A 12809-nucleotide genomic window follows, 5' to 3' on the forward strand; every position below is an offset into this window, starting at 1 on the left:
AGTGTCACTGGCCCTCATATGTGGGATCTGAACCGGGGCCCTCTGGCGTCCCAAGCCAGCTCTTAACCAATGCGCCATTCGGCCGGCCTGGCAATTCTAAAACTTTTATACAAAATTATCAGGCCAGCAGGTAGGTCATGTTCCTTGTCTTTAAGAAGTTCTGTTTTGCCTGTGATTGCTTATGTCACACAGATCTAGACCAACAGCCACTGAAAACACAAGGATTTTCTTTACAGTTTCAGAAAAAAAAAATGAATCCAAAAATATTCAGTTAATACAACCCCATTCTAATTCATTGCTTTGAGGGATGTCCGAGCTTTAAACTGTTAATCAAGGTAAAAAATAAAAATATTTTTCCTCCAAAAATATTGTTCAGATATTGCACATTTTATCTGCCAATGTATGAATCAAATAGGATAAAGAGGGTGCATCATCTGCGGTAGATTGCAAAATGGCCAAAATTCTTCCTGCCTTACAATGTATTTTTGCAGTTAGCCCCTCTCATCAATGGATGGAGTATATTTTTTGACTCTTTAAATCTGAACTGACCTTGTGACTTGCTTTGGCTAACAGGATGTGGCAGAAGCAATGCTGTGCCAATTCTGGGCCATGCCTCAAGAGGCTTTGGAGCTTTTGCTCTTTGTCTAGGAACACTGCCCAGTTACCATGTGGACAAGCTGACACTAGCCTTCTGATTGATGAGAGACATGCAGCCCCTTCACCCCCATTGTTTGCACCAATCCCCAGAAGCAGAGCTACCTAGCTGACTGGCAGCTGCCAACAGACACATGAGAAATTTCCACCCACAACTAGAAGAACTGCATAGCTAAACCCAGCCTAAATTGCCAGCCCACAGAATCCTGTCCTGAGTAAATGGTTCTTGTTTTTTTGTTTTGTTTTAAAGATTTTTATTGGGGAATTGGGGGATGGGAATAGCCCGGGGGAATTGGGGGAAGGGGAACAGACAAGTTGCTGTCCTTTTGTTCTTCAGTCTAGTTGTGGAGGAGGACATTGCTTCACTGGCCCAAGTTGGAACCATCATTGCGCTCTTCCGGGGAAAGGCAGATCAGTCGCCAGCTTCTGGACGGCCGCTCACAGCGGCTGCTGGCGGCTCACGCTGGCTGCTGGCTACACACGGTAGCCCATGGCAACCCATTGTAGCAGTGGTTGCAGCCTATGCCTTCGCCGGCGCCTTCTCTGGCGACTCATGGCAGCCCAGCTCCAGGTTGAGCTGTTGTTCAGCATCTTAGCTGTGGAGGGCAGTGTCACTGGCCCTCATATGTGGGATCTGAACCGGGGCCCTCTCACGTCCCAAGCCAGCTCTTAACCAACGCGCCACTCGGCTGGCCCAATGGTTCTTGTTTTGAGCCACACTTTGGGTGGTCTGTTACACAGCAATAGATAACAGATGCATCTTCTTAAATTACTGGAAATAAAATTTTGGATATTATTCGTCTCAAATAAGTGTTATTTTTTTCACAACGTTGATTTCTACTACTGAGTTCCTTGGTGTTAAATCTATAATTGGCAATCATAACTTTCTGAATATTTCTAACGGGAATGTTTGCTTCTGCTACTTTGTAAATTTCATAGGCCATCTTTTTTTCTTCAACAAATGCTTTATATAGAACCCCAAATGAACACAATTAACATTCAGGCCCTTCTGATCCTCTTAAGGATAATGTCATTTGGTGATAAGAGCAATCCTGAGCAGACGATTTACCCAGAGGTAATTCTTCTTCTAAAGTGGCGCTCAGTGAGAAAAATGAAAAGGTAAAATCAAAGGACGCTGTGTTTAGTTTCATTTCAAATCTCCACATCACTTACTACTATTGATTTACCATCACGGCACCTCCATATTTCAGCAGGAAGATCTGCCACAAGACAGAAACGGTAGTGACCCTGTAAGGGTCATCTTGCTGTCACACTCAAATTACAACATCTCTGCTCCTGGCTGACAGCCATAGCAGGACCAGGGATGTACGGCTCTCTTTCCGTAGATGGAATAGATGTGTTTTGAGGAAGTGAGATATGAAGTGAAATCTTATACATCAGGGCTTATCTTCCTATAATTTAAAGTTCTAAAATGGGAGGAGGGTTTTGTCAAGGTCTCTTATGTACACTCCCTCTAAGTCTGTTTACTAGCCCAAATTTCCAATGTGTGCCATCGAGGGGGAGGCTAATCCATAAACTCAAAGTTGTCTTTTCAGCATTCATCGCAGTCTCTTCCTCTGAAGAAACTGAGCCGCGGGCCACCCTTCATTCTTGACGTTATCTTTTGGTGTTTGTTACTCCCACATTTTCAGAGCTCTCTTCTTTTATTTCCGACTAGTTTCTTCTGGCTGCTCGATGATGACTCACAGCTCAGTGCCACGCACACAGTGAACACTTAAAAGTGTTTGTGGGGCCGGCCAAATGGCACGTTGGTTAAGAGCTGCCTTGGGACGCCAGCTCTGAGCAGCAGGACTCCGGTTCGGATCCCACATGAGGGCCAGTGACACTGCACTCTATTGATCTGGAGCTGGGCTGCCGTGAGTCTCCAGCAATGGCTTAGGCTGCAGCCCCTGCTGCAGTGGGCTGCCATGGCTACCGTGAGTGGCGGGCAGCCCAGTGTGCGCTGCCAAGAGCCACCGTGAGCGTTCGCCCAGAGGCTGGTGACCGGTCTGCCTCACCCGGGAAGAGCGCAATGATAATACCAACTTGGGCCAGTGAAGCAACGTCCTCCACAACTAGACTGAAGAACAAAAGGACAGCAACTTTTCTGTTCCCCTTCCCCCGATTCCCCAATAAAATCTTTAAAAAAAAAAAAGTGTTTGTGGAGCAAATATCCATCCCTTAAATGTAGGTGTTTTTCTTTAGCCCTCTTTTCCTTCTTCACTAACATGATCTTTAGCAATCACATACTCACATAGTCACTTTGCAGATGTTTCTCAAGCTTCAGCTCTAAGACCTAGTGCTTCCCAACATCAGACCTACATTCCCAGACTTCTCATTGACTTATCCACATGACTATACGTGGATACCTCAAAACCAGCAAGCCCCAAAAGTGCATCTATTCACTCAACAGACCCAGACTCCCCCTTCCTAGCACTACTGCTCTCTAGGTCGTGTTCTTCAAGGTCAGGATAAAGTCCCCCGTCGGTTCCCAAATGATAACTTCTAGCTGACAGATTTGATAAAGCAGAGGACTCCATATTCTGTTAAGGGATGTAAAAATTAGTGTCCCAATTTTTCTTTTTTTTAAAATTTCCGTTTCATGTTACCACCTAGAACTGGTCTCAGCCACCTATTCTTACCTCTGTTCAATATATACTCCATATTCTGTCTATTATATACTCCATGCAGAATGGCATATATACGGCCGGAGTGATCTATTCCAGAGGGAAACCTGATGTTACCCTCCACCACGCAAATGCCTTCCCATACCTCTCAAAATAAAGATAAAATTCTCAACATGGCTACCAAGCCCTGCTGAGGGGATCCCTGCCCTCCCCTCTGACCTCATCTTGTAGAGTCCTCCCACACTCACTAACTCCAGCCACTCTGGCCTTTTCCCATATCTTCAAAGAAGCTGTGCATCTCCCCGTCGCCGATCTTTGCTTCTGCTGTCCCCTCTGCCTGAAACACTGAGGCTCCCACCTGTTTAACTTATATTTATCCTTCAAATTTCAGCTTGGATATCACTGCCTCAGAGAAATCTCTTCTGACCCCATAGAATATAGCAGGACACCTCTAAATAATCACATGGCATTAAATTTCTTTTCTTCATACCACCTGTCCCCTGACTGAAGTTGTGTGTTTGTGTGGCTTCCTCTCCTAGTTCAGCTGCTCTTTATTACCTCTCCAAAGCTTAGCACCGTGCACAGCACAGAGTAGACACTATTATATATGGAATAAATGAAAATAGTGTACTAGTACTTTACACTAGTGTTATTCCCTGCTGTTTGTATAAGGAACCAGATCTCAGAGGTATACAAAAGACAGTGGGGATAAGACAGAGGAACAGTCAAATGTCTCTCAAAGATTTAGAAATGAAGGACTTCCCTCAGAAGATTTAAGAGGAGAAGCTCCATACAATGAACCCCAGCAAAAGTACACAAAACCGATCTTAAGGAAGTACTTGCAACCTAGAGCCAGACCTAACCGATGGTCTGTCCATTTCTAAAGAAGGAATGTGGCCTCTTCAAAGAGAGACGGTCAGGAATGGAGCAAAGAAAATGAAATAAACTGAGGCATATTCACAGTTCTAATTCCCAAGTCAGAGGTGGGAGTGCCACTTAGTCAGGTTTGCAAGTAAGTCCAAATTGTAAACAGCTCCCCCCAAGCTGTCTTATCACAATACCATCAGACATTTAACTCACATAATGCCCTCCTCCTTTGTTCTCAGGCCACCAAACAAACTGTTAATTATTTTGTTCTGTGTAGGTTGCCACTCACTCATTCATAAATTTATTGAGCATCTAATATGTGCAATGTCTTGAGAATATAGTGGTAAGCAAAACTAAGCTGGTTTGTGCCCTCATTGAACTTATATTACAGTTTATTGAGTGACAGGCAATTAAGAAAGAGATTTATCATTAAAGTGTTGGGTCCATAGTGGATTAATGCTGCCTGCCTGCTTAAGATCAGTTCTTCATAGAGGCTCTCCTTCTCTCGTCCTTCTGATCCTGCTGGAACTATCTACTGCCATGATGTAGCACCACCACACTCCCACCACCACTACAGGGTTAATCAGGCCAGTTACTCAGGTTAATAATGCTGAGATTTGTAAACGGAACTGGGAGTCTGATGTATTACAGAATTGTACACCTGAAATCTATGTAACTTTACTAACAATTGTCACCCCAATAAACTTTAATTAAAAACAAACAAAACCAACAAACAAACAAACAAAAAGAAAGCCTCCTTTCTTTGGGGACTTCTGAGTTATGTGGATACAGGTTTGGGGCTCTCAACAGCCATCTTTCCTGCGCTGGGGAAAAGGGTCATTAGCTTTCACAAATAAAAATACCACAGGATCAGTCGGGATGCTTTTCTGAGAAGCAGGGAAACCATCGGGAGGCCTGATGTTAAAGACAGAGTCTGTAGGATAGCTGCTATGACCATTAATTCCATCATATTCACATTAGGTAAATTCTACACGTCAGGATTACTATTTGCTTTTTTTATTTTTAATTAATTATTATTTTTCTTTCCTTTTCTTTCCATTTGACTTTGAAGCCCAACAATGTACAGTTTGGGGCTGAGGAAATGATAATGGAGATACTTAAATATCAATAAATGATCCTTTCCCCCGGATTTCTGTTTTAGAAACAGCCACAAAACAAGAGGGGAGATTATAAATGTCACCCTCATTCCTTGGTGTCACAAGTCAGAAAGCAGCACTTCTGCAGCCAGAGGGCAACTGAGTTGCTGGCTCCTGTACAGGTGAATTATGGCTTAAATAACAAAAATTTCTGAATTACTAAATAACTTACATTGAAAGAAACAGAAGGGAGAAAGGATGCATGAGCTTAGGGAAAGAATTTTATAATGTACCCCCGCCGACTCAATGATAAATGTACATAATTAATCACAGACACCATTTTGGCAAATGATATTTTTAAATGATAGAGGCAATTATCTGTACAATTACATATGCGCAGGAATGCATTATTTTCTGACTTTAACGGCAGCCTATGTTACAGAATAGGTAAGGAAGAGTCTTACTCATCTCGGTTAGCATCCTAATTTATAACCTCGATCTAAAAAGGACATTTTTTTGGTGGTTAAAGGAGGTTCAGAAGAGGACTATAATAATGGCAACTTCTTGGTTCCACGATTATCTTTGTGAAACTATTCAATCACTTAAGATTTCAATCCATAAAATATGTTATATATTCTCTCTCCCTCTCTCTTTAAAGGGATATACAATAATTTTATAAATGCCTTTCCAATAAATGTTCTAGAAACGAACTGAAAACCTTGTGAAAATAGAAGAGTATTTGCTACTCTATATAATCTTATTAAAACAAGAGGGGACATTTCAGCACCTATAGTATGCAATGGTCTTTTTTCTAATAGAATGAACATACTCTCTCTGCTATTGCTTTAGCCTGGTGGTCTTATCTCACACAGGCAGTTTGATGTGGTGATGAGTTCAGGCTGCAACCATACACACAAAGTGTGAAATCTGGCTCTACAGTTTACTATGATTCTAACCTTGAACAAGTTACTAAACATTTCTAAGCTTCCATTTCTTTGTAAAAGTGATTGTAATCATATCAGACTCATAAAATATGCTGTGAGCAGTACACGAGATAATGTTTATCGAGTATCTGGTCTAATGTCAGGGATTCGGCACATGCTCAATACCGTAGGCATCATTAATGTTAAGTCCCCCACCTCGCTGAAGCTCTTTGATAGCTTATCCTTCTCAAATAAATCCTAATGTCATTCTATCATTCACACGTTCTACCAATGTGAATTGAGTGCCATGTATACACACAAGATTTCTGTATATAAATAAAGGAGTCATTTTGGATGTAAATAAGGAAAGGATGGATTATTTCGAAAATGGCTTGGAGTGACCAGTTACCAATTTCAATGTCTAATCCAGATGATCTAAAACTGTGTTGTCCAATACAGTAGCCATTAGCCACATGTGTCTATTGAGAATTTGAAATGTAGCTATTTAAATTGAGATGTACTGAATATGCAAAATATGCTTCAGATTTTCAAAACTCAGTATGAAGAAAAGGCTGCAAAATAACTCATTAAGGTTTTTTTATGTTGATTAAATGTTAAAATAATATTTGGTTTATACTGGGTTATGTAAAATATATTATTAAAATAAATTTCATCTGCTGCTTTTTTTAAAGTATGTGGCTATGAGGAATATTAAAATTTTGTTGCTCACATTTGTGGCTAGTATTACATTTCTGTTGGGCAGCACTGGTCTAAATATTTAAATTCAACAAGAAAGGATGGGAGGGAGAGAAGGAAGGAAAGAAGGGAGGGAGGGAGAAAGGGAGAAGGATCTTCAAGAACTAGAAGATATAAGCCTTAAAAGATCTTATATTGGAATAATCTCTTCTATGCATAACCCAATGGTTAAAAAAAAAAATCTAGGAGACTGAGATACTGTGCTTATAGCACAATGTCGGGCACTTAGCAAGTGCCAGCCTATATTATTTATTCATTTAATGACCACTGCTCATATTTTAGACATCATACTAGGTGCTACAGTTACAATGATGAACAAAACAACCCAGTCTATCCAGATGTACTCAGTCAAATGAGGAAAACAAAAATTTTTGCAAACTTTTATACTTTGTATTTTAGATTGTTCTTACAGGCCTAAAAGGTATGTTTTAATTGTCTGTCAAAGAGTGTGTACATACCTGTCCACATCTGTCTCTTAATAACACAATACACAATAATTTTTATTGTTATTGTAAAAATTAACACCAAGGCAATATTAAAAGGCATTTTTTAGTTCCTTTGGAAAAAATTTCATATACTAAAACACTGCAAAGGTGTTTGGCAACAAAAATTAATGTAGAAACACCCATCTGGCATCTATTTCTGTATCACACATATTGTTCTCACACAAAATCATTCCTGAGTCCTTCCACAATATTTCATAACAACTGTCTATGGCTCCCTAGGTAGTCACGCTGGTATCTATGCATATACAAATATGTTTGCAGACAAATGTGGAAAGCAAATACTTCATTGTGGGGTGGTCACAGCGTTCTCGGCCGTTCCACCCCCAGGCTCTAAGAGGAAGGAAGGAGCCTCCTCGGAGCCCCTGCAGCTCCAGGCCTGGCCTTTTGTCATGCTGATCAGGATATAAACTGAGCTGCAGAATTTACATCTTACAGGAAACAGAGCCGGGGCCCCAGAAACCAACCCCTGAAGCGGAGGAGAGAAAAGGAATGGTTTACAGGGAGCCAGAGTTGGAAACCAGGGTTTGGGGGAGTGGAGAGAGAGAGAGAGAAAGGAAACAGAGAATGGTTACCTTGGCAAGCCGTGCAAGATATTGAGATTTGAGATAAAATACTGAGCTATTGATAAGGGATGAAGCAGTACTGAGGTTCTGAAAGAGAAGAGAGAAGGCAGAATGAGCTGAGTGAGGCAAGATGATTCCAGGAAGCCTTGCTGAGGGTGATATAATCCCTTGGTGATTTTCTGAGAGGCTGTAATGAGGATTTAAAATGCTTTTCATTAATTCTTGCCTATCCGACTAGTGTTTCTACTGGCTGTGCAACCATTGACTCTGTGGTGAGAGCAGCACTGCTAAATTAATTAAACAAGGAGGCCATTAGGCTGATGTGGCCCTGAGGCCATGATGGCCTGAGGAAGCAAACCAAAACCTAAGCCCGTACATGACTTACTAAGAACAGCCAATCACAAACAGCTAACTAGGCTTTAAATTATAGCCAAATAATTTCCTTTCTTTGCTTCCGCACTTTCTCTATACAAGTCTTTCCCCTAACTTCTGTGGTGGGGTGCTGCTAACCACTTCTGGTTTGGTGCTGCCCAATGCATAAATTGATTTTTTTGTTCACACTTAAAAGTTGTAATATGCCTCAGTTTATCAGTTCAAAGTTCAAAGCAGCCTGACTCTCTCTGAGTTCTTTGTGTTACTTTAGGAACTCCGTCTTGAAAGTGAAGGCTGTCCCGAGGTCCTCTGTAGTCCAGCAGCAAATACGGTTGCCTCTAGCACCCTAACCCAACAGATGCTCTATAATTAGGGGTTAAATGAAAAACGTTTGGGGTCTGAAGGTAGATTCGACGTTGGCATCTTTGTACACTAAATAGGTACAGCAACCAACTTAATAAATGTGTCTGTGTGACTCTAGGTAGTGATAAAGTACTAACCCAAGCATGACTCTTAAATCTTCCTGTCTGTCATGCTAAGAGCTGCAACAGGCTTGGTTTACCGGTTTTGTTCAGGTTTTTGTTTGTTTTGTTTTGTTTTAATATTCTGTTGTCTTTGACAAGTAATACACATTCTCAGCTTGAAGACTCAAGCTCACCTTACTGCAGCACATCTGCTCCCTCAGAATTGGGGGGTGGGAGATGGGCAAGCAGAGAAGAAACCCCCCAGTTGCAGGGCACTCCCCACCATCTCGTCAGCACAGGCTTATGTGGAGGGGAGGGAAGAGAAGGGTATGGTCCCCTAGAAGCCTGAGGGAAACTGTAGAGTTCAGAGCACGTTGCACATTAGAATCACCAGGCAGCTTTAAAAATGAAAAGTCCCCTTGTTTAGGCCCAATCCAGAAAAATTAAAATTGAATTCCTGGGCATCTGTAATTTTTTAAAGGCCCTGGGTGATTCTGATGCTGAGTAAGAGGTAAGAAGCACTCTCCCCTTCACCCTCAAGTCTGAGTCTTCACTTTCTACATCATAATACAATTTAGTCAGTAGCCTGGGGCCATGAATCTGAAGGGAGGTTTCTGACTTTGTCCCTAATTATTGAGACCTGATGCCCTGGTTTGCTGCTGCCAGTCCCTGATCATGCTGTTATCTTAGAAAAATTACTCCCACCTTCACTCTTGGAAGAGTCTAGGTTTAGATGGTAAATGACATGGCCCCTATACATATCAAACAAGCCAAGCAAGGCCAAGCCCAGTGTTGTATTTTCCTGGGATTCCTTCCAGCAGCAATTTTAATATTCATTCTCTTCCTTCCTCAAATGTCTTTCTTTCCATCCTTTCTTTTTCCTTTCATGAGATAAGGCTTCACTGCCCTCCAAACAGTCCCTTCTCTCTCCATATCCTGAGAATTTTCCCTCTTCGTTTTCACATTTGTAGAGTGCAGGTGAAGGCTGCAGCACAAAGAAGACTTTATTGTGTTTGCTCTGTGTGAGGGAAGGAAGCAAGGGGAGTGTCCTGAAGCTCTGGCCCCCTCCCCCCACCACCACCCCTGGCTTTTCTCCAGACCTGTGATGGCTAGAGAAAGGTTCTATCAAGCAGTGTCCACAAGGAAATCAGCGGGGGCTGACGAGGGAATCAGACACTGCCAAGGGGAGACTCACCAAAGTGTGGGACTCAGACCACTATCGATAGAAGAACGAGAAGACCCATGGGCCTTCTACACTCATCCAAATCATAGACGTCCTACAAAGGAATGCAAAGGCCAGAGCTGGCATCTACATCTTTCCTACCCTGACCTTTCTTCTGGCTTTGAGTCCCAATGCCTGTAATCTGAGGCTCCTTGCATTCGGTACAGGGTTTACTTTCTCCTCTACCTTTTCCTTGCATCCTAACTCCAACACAGCATAAACACTCCACCTCACCTCAGCCCTACCCCCCAGCCTTGCTGATTCTTACCTCGTGGAGCTCTTCCTGGATTCCATTTCTAATTCTGGTGATTCTCCAAGAACACAGGCCAGGACGAGGGACTACCACTTGGGACAAAGACGATGCCCAGGCCAATTCAGTAGCAGAGGACCTCTGACATGGTCATACATATTGCTGATATTTCTTCATTTTTTTTACTACCTGGCCTGCTCTCTTCTCACCAAACTTCAGAAGATTTCTTTGCAGGGCTGATCCTAGGTAGCCGACTGGAGCCTCGGACTCTGTTTCCACATCAAGTGTGATTCTTTCGTGACCCTCTTTTTCGATTCAGTTACAGCTCAGGCTCTCCATCTCCTCATATTTCCTGCCACCCTCCTAAACAGTCTCAGCTCTCCAGCTTATTTCGAATATGAGTTATTAAATTAGCTTATAGGCAAAATATTAGGTTATACTGACGACCCACATTTGCAGTTACAGGACTCAGTTGTAATAGAACTTGGGCTGCTAACTCAAATGACCACAGGGGGACACACTACACGGTGATGGAGTGAAGCCGGCCAGGTGGGAACCAGGCCAGGCTGGCGTGGGTCTCCCTCTCTCCTGTGTCCAGCTGCCGTTCTCTTACACTGAACTGTTTCCATGGAGGAATGCTGGTCCCACATGCTAGATCTTTCCATTTTTCAAGAAAAAAAACAAGATAACCAGACTCTTGTGAGCAATCTATGATACATTTTTTAATACTGGCAACTAATTTTTTTAATTTTCAATTGTACCCTGGCTAAACAAACCTCATCTGTGAGTAGAATCTGGTTCTCTGGCTACCAGTTTGCAATGGCTTTCCTAGTGTATGTGTGTGTTCCGTGCATGCCTTTGAGTCAGCTCTCAATCCTGGTGACTCTATGAATGAGCGATGTCCACAATGTCCCAGCCTCAACAGCCCTGCTCAGACTCAGGCCTATTGCTTCTTTCATGGAGTCAGCCCATCTCATATTTGGTCTTCCTCTTTGCCTGCTGCCTTCTAGTTCCCCCAGCATTACCAGCTTTTCCAAAGAACCCTGCCTTTTCATGATGTACACCAAGGAAGACATCCTCTAGTGTATTCACAGGCAAACTTTTACCTAATGTGATTTTCAGATGGAGAAATCATCTGAGGCAACGACCCAATATGAAATCAAGGAGGGGTGAAATTCTGAAGGATATCCTCCTGGCAATCTAGATATGCTGGTATTTATGCATAAAAACACAACAGTAGCAAAAATAGGCATTCCTATTAAGTGACAGGCAGCATTTGCGAACATCTTTTAACAAAAGGAGATTTTAAACATTCGGTAAGAAGTCCACTGTGCATGCTTTTGTGCCTGAAGACTTCATTTTTCATAAACAAAACAACCTCTAATTGTCCTCTATTTTAAAACATCTTCATCAGCAAAGATATCGAGGAGGTAGCAGAGGGGACAATAATGACACTATGAAAATTGGCAGTGAAATCAGTTAACCTTTTATCCCTTATGACAGTTTACATTTTGAGTGACAACTAAGGTTATCTACTTGGCAAATATTGTAGCTTTCTTCTTGAGCAAGGTGATAAGAAAACAAATCATTTCCCACTATTACTGGACACTATCTTTAAAAAAATCAAGATGTAATGCTTTACTCTTTCAACAAAAGCAATACTTTGTAATACAACATATTTCAGCATGGGATGGCCAAAAATGGTCGATTTACTAAAACTTTAAAGCAGGGTTTTTCCATGTTAGTACTACTGACATTGTGAGTCAGATGCCCTTTTGACATGGAAGGCTGTCCTGTGCGGTGTAGGCTGTCTACCAACATCCCTGACCTCTACCTACTGCAGGCCAGCAGGACCCTCCCCAGCTTGTTACAACCAGAAAGTATCTCCAGACATTGCCAATTGTCTCCTGGGGGCCAAATTTGCCCCCTTTTGAGAACCGTTGCTCTAGAGGAAATGTTGTACATCACAACTTGGGTTTTGATTCTCCAAAAAAGTCTTAAAATGGCATGTCATAGAAGGGGGAAGATATTGGAAGAGTCAGCATCACCACTGGCCTCATTTAAGTCCTCAGGGAGCTGTGGGGGGTGGGAAGAGAGGTCTTTGAGGCAAGAGGCAGTGAATGTATACTGACAAGAAAGTTGCTCTGCGGGGCAGGCGGGGTCAGCCCGTAGATGTGAAATCCACTCTTCTTGACAATAATGCCCCGACAAGCAGAAACCAACAGAAATCAATCAGGTCAGACAGTGACATCTGGTAGATTCCAAGCTACAGAATGGGAACTCCAGCCTTCCTCTGGCCAAGTCTGAGGTGAATTTTCAACATATTGAACGATGGGATGATACCAAACAGTTACATATTTAATAGGGAATCCTTTTTCATTTTGGAAAGAAAACATTTTTCCAGAAAAACATGAAAGGTTATAATAGTGGTTTGAAATCAGTAACTCTCAATTTTTTCTTTGTGGTTATGGAAGAAATCATCAATTCCATTTCTCAGTCGAACCTCAT

Source organism: Hipposideros armiger, unplaced genomic scaffold (assembly GCF_001890085.2).
Source record: "Hipposideros armiger isolate ML-2016 unplaced genomic scaffold, ASM189008v1 scaffold_196, whole genome shotgun sequence".
Classification (NCBI taxonomy): Eukaryota; Metazoa; Chordata; class Mammalia; order Chiroptera; family Hipposideridae; genus Hipposideros; species Hipposideros armiger.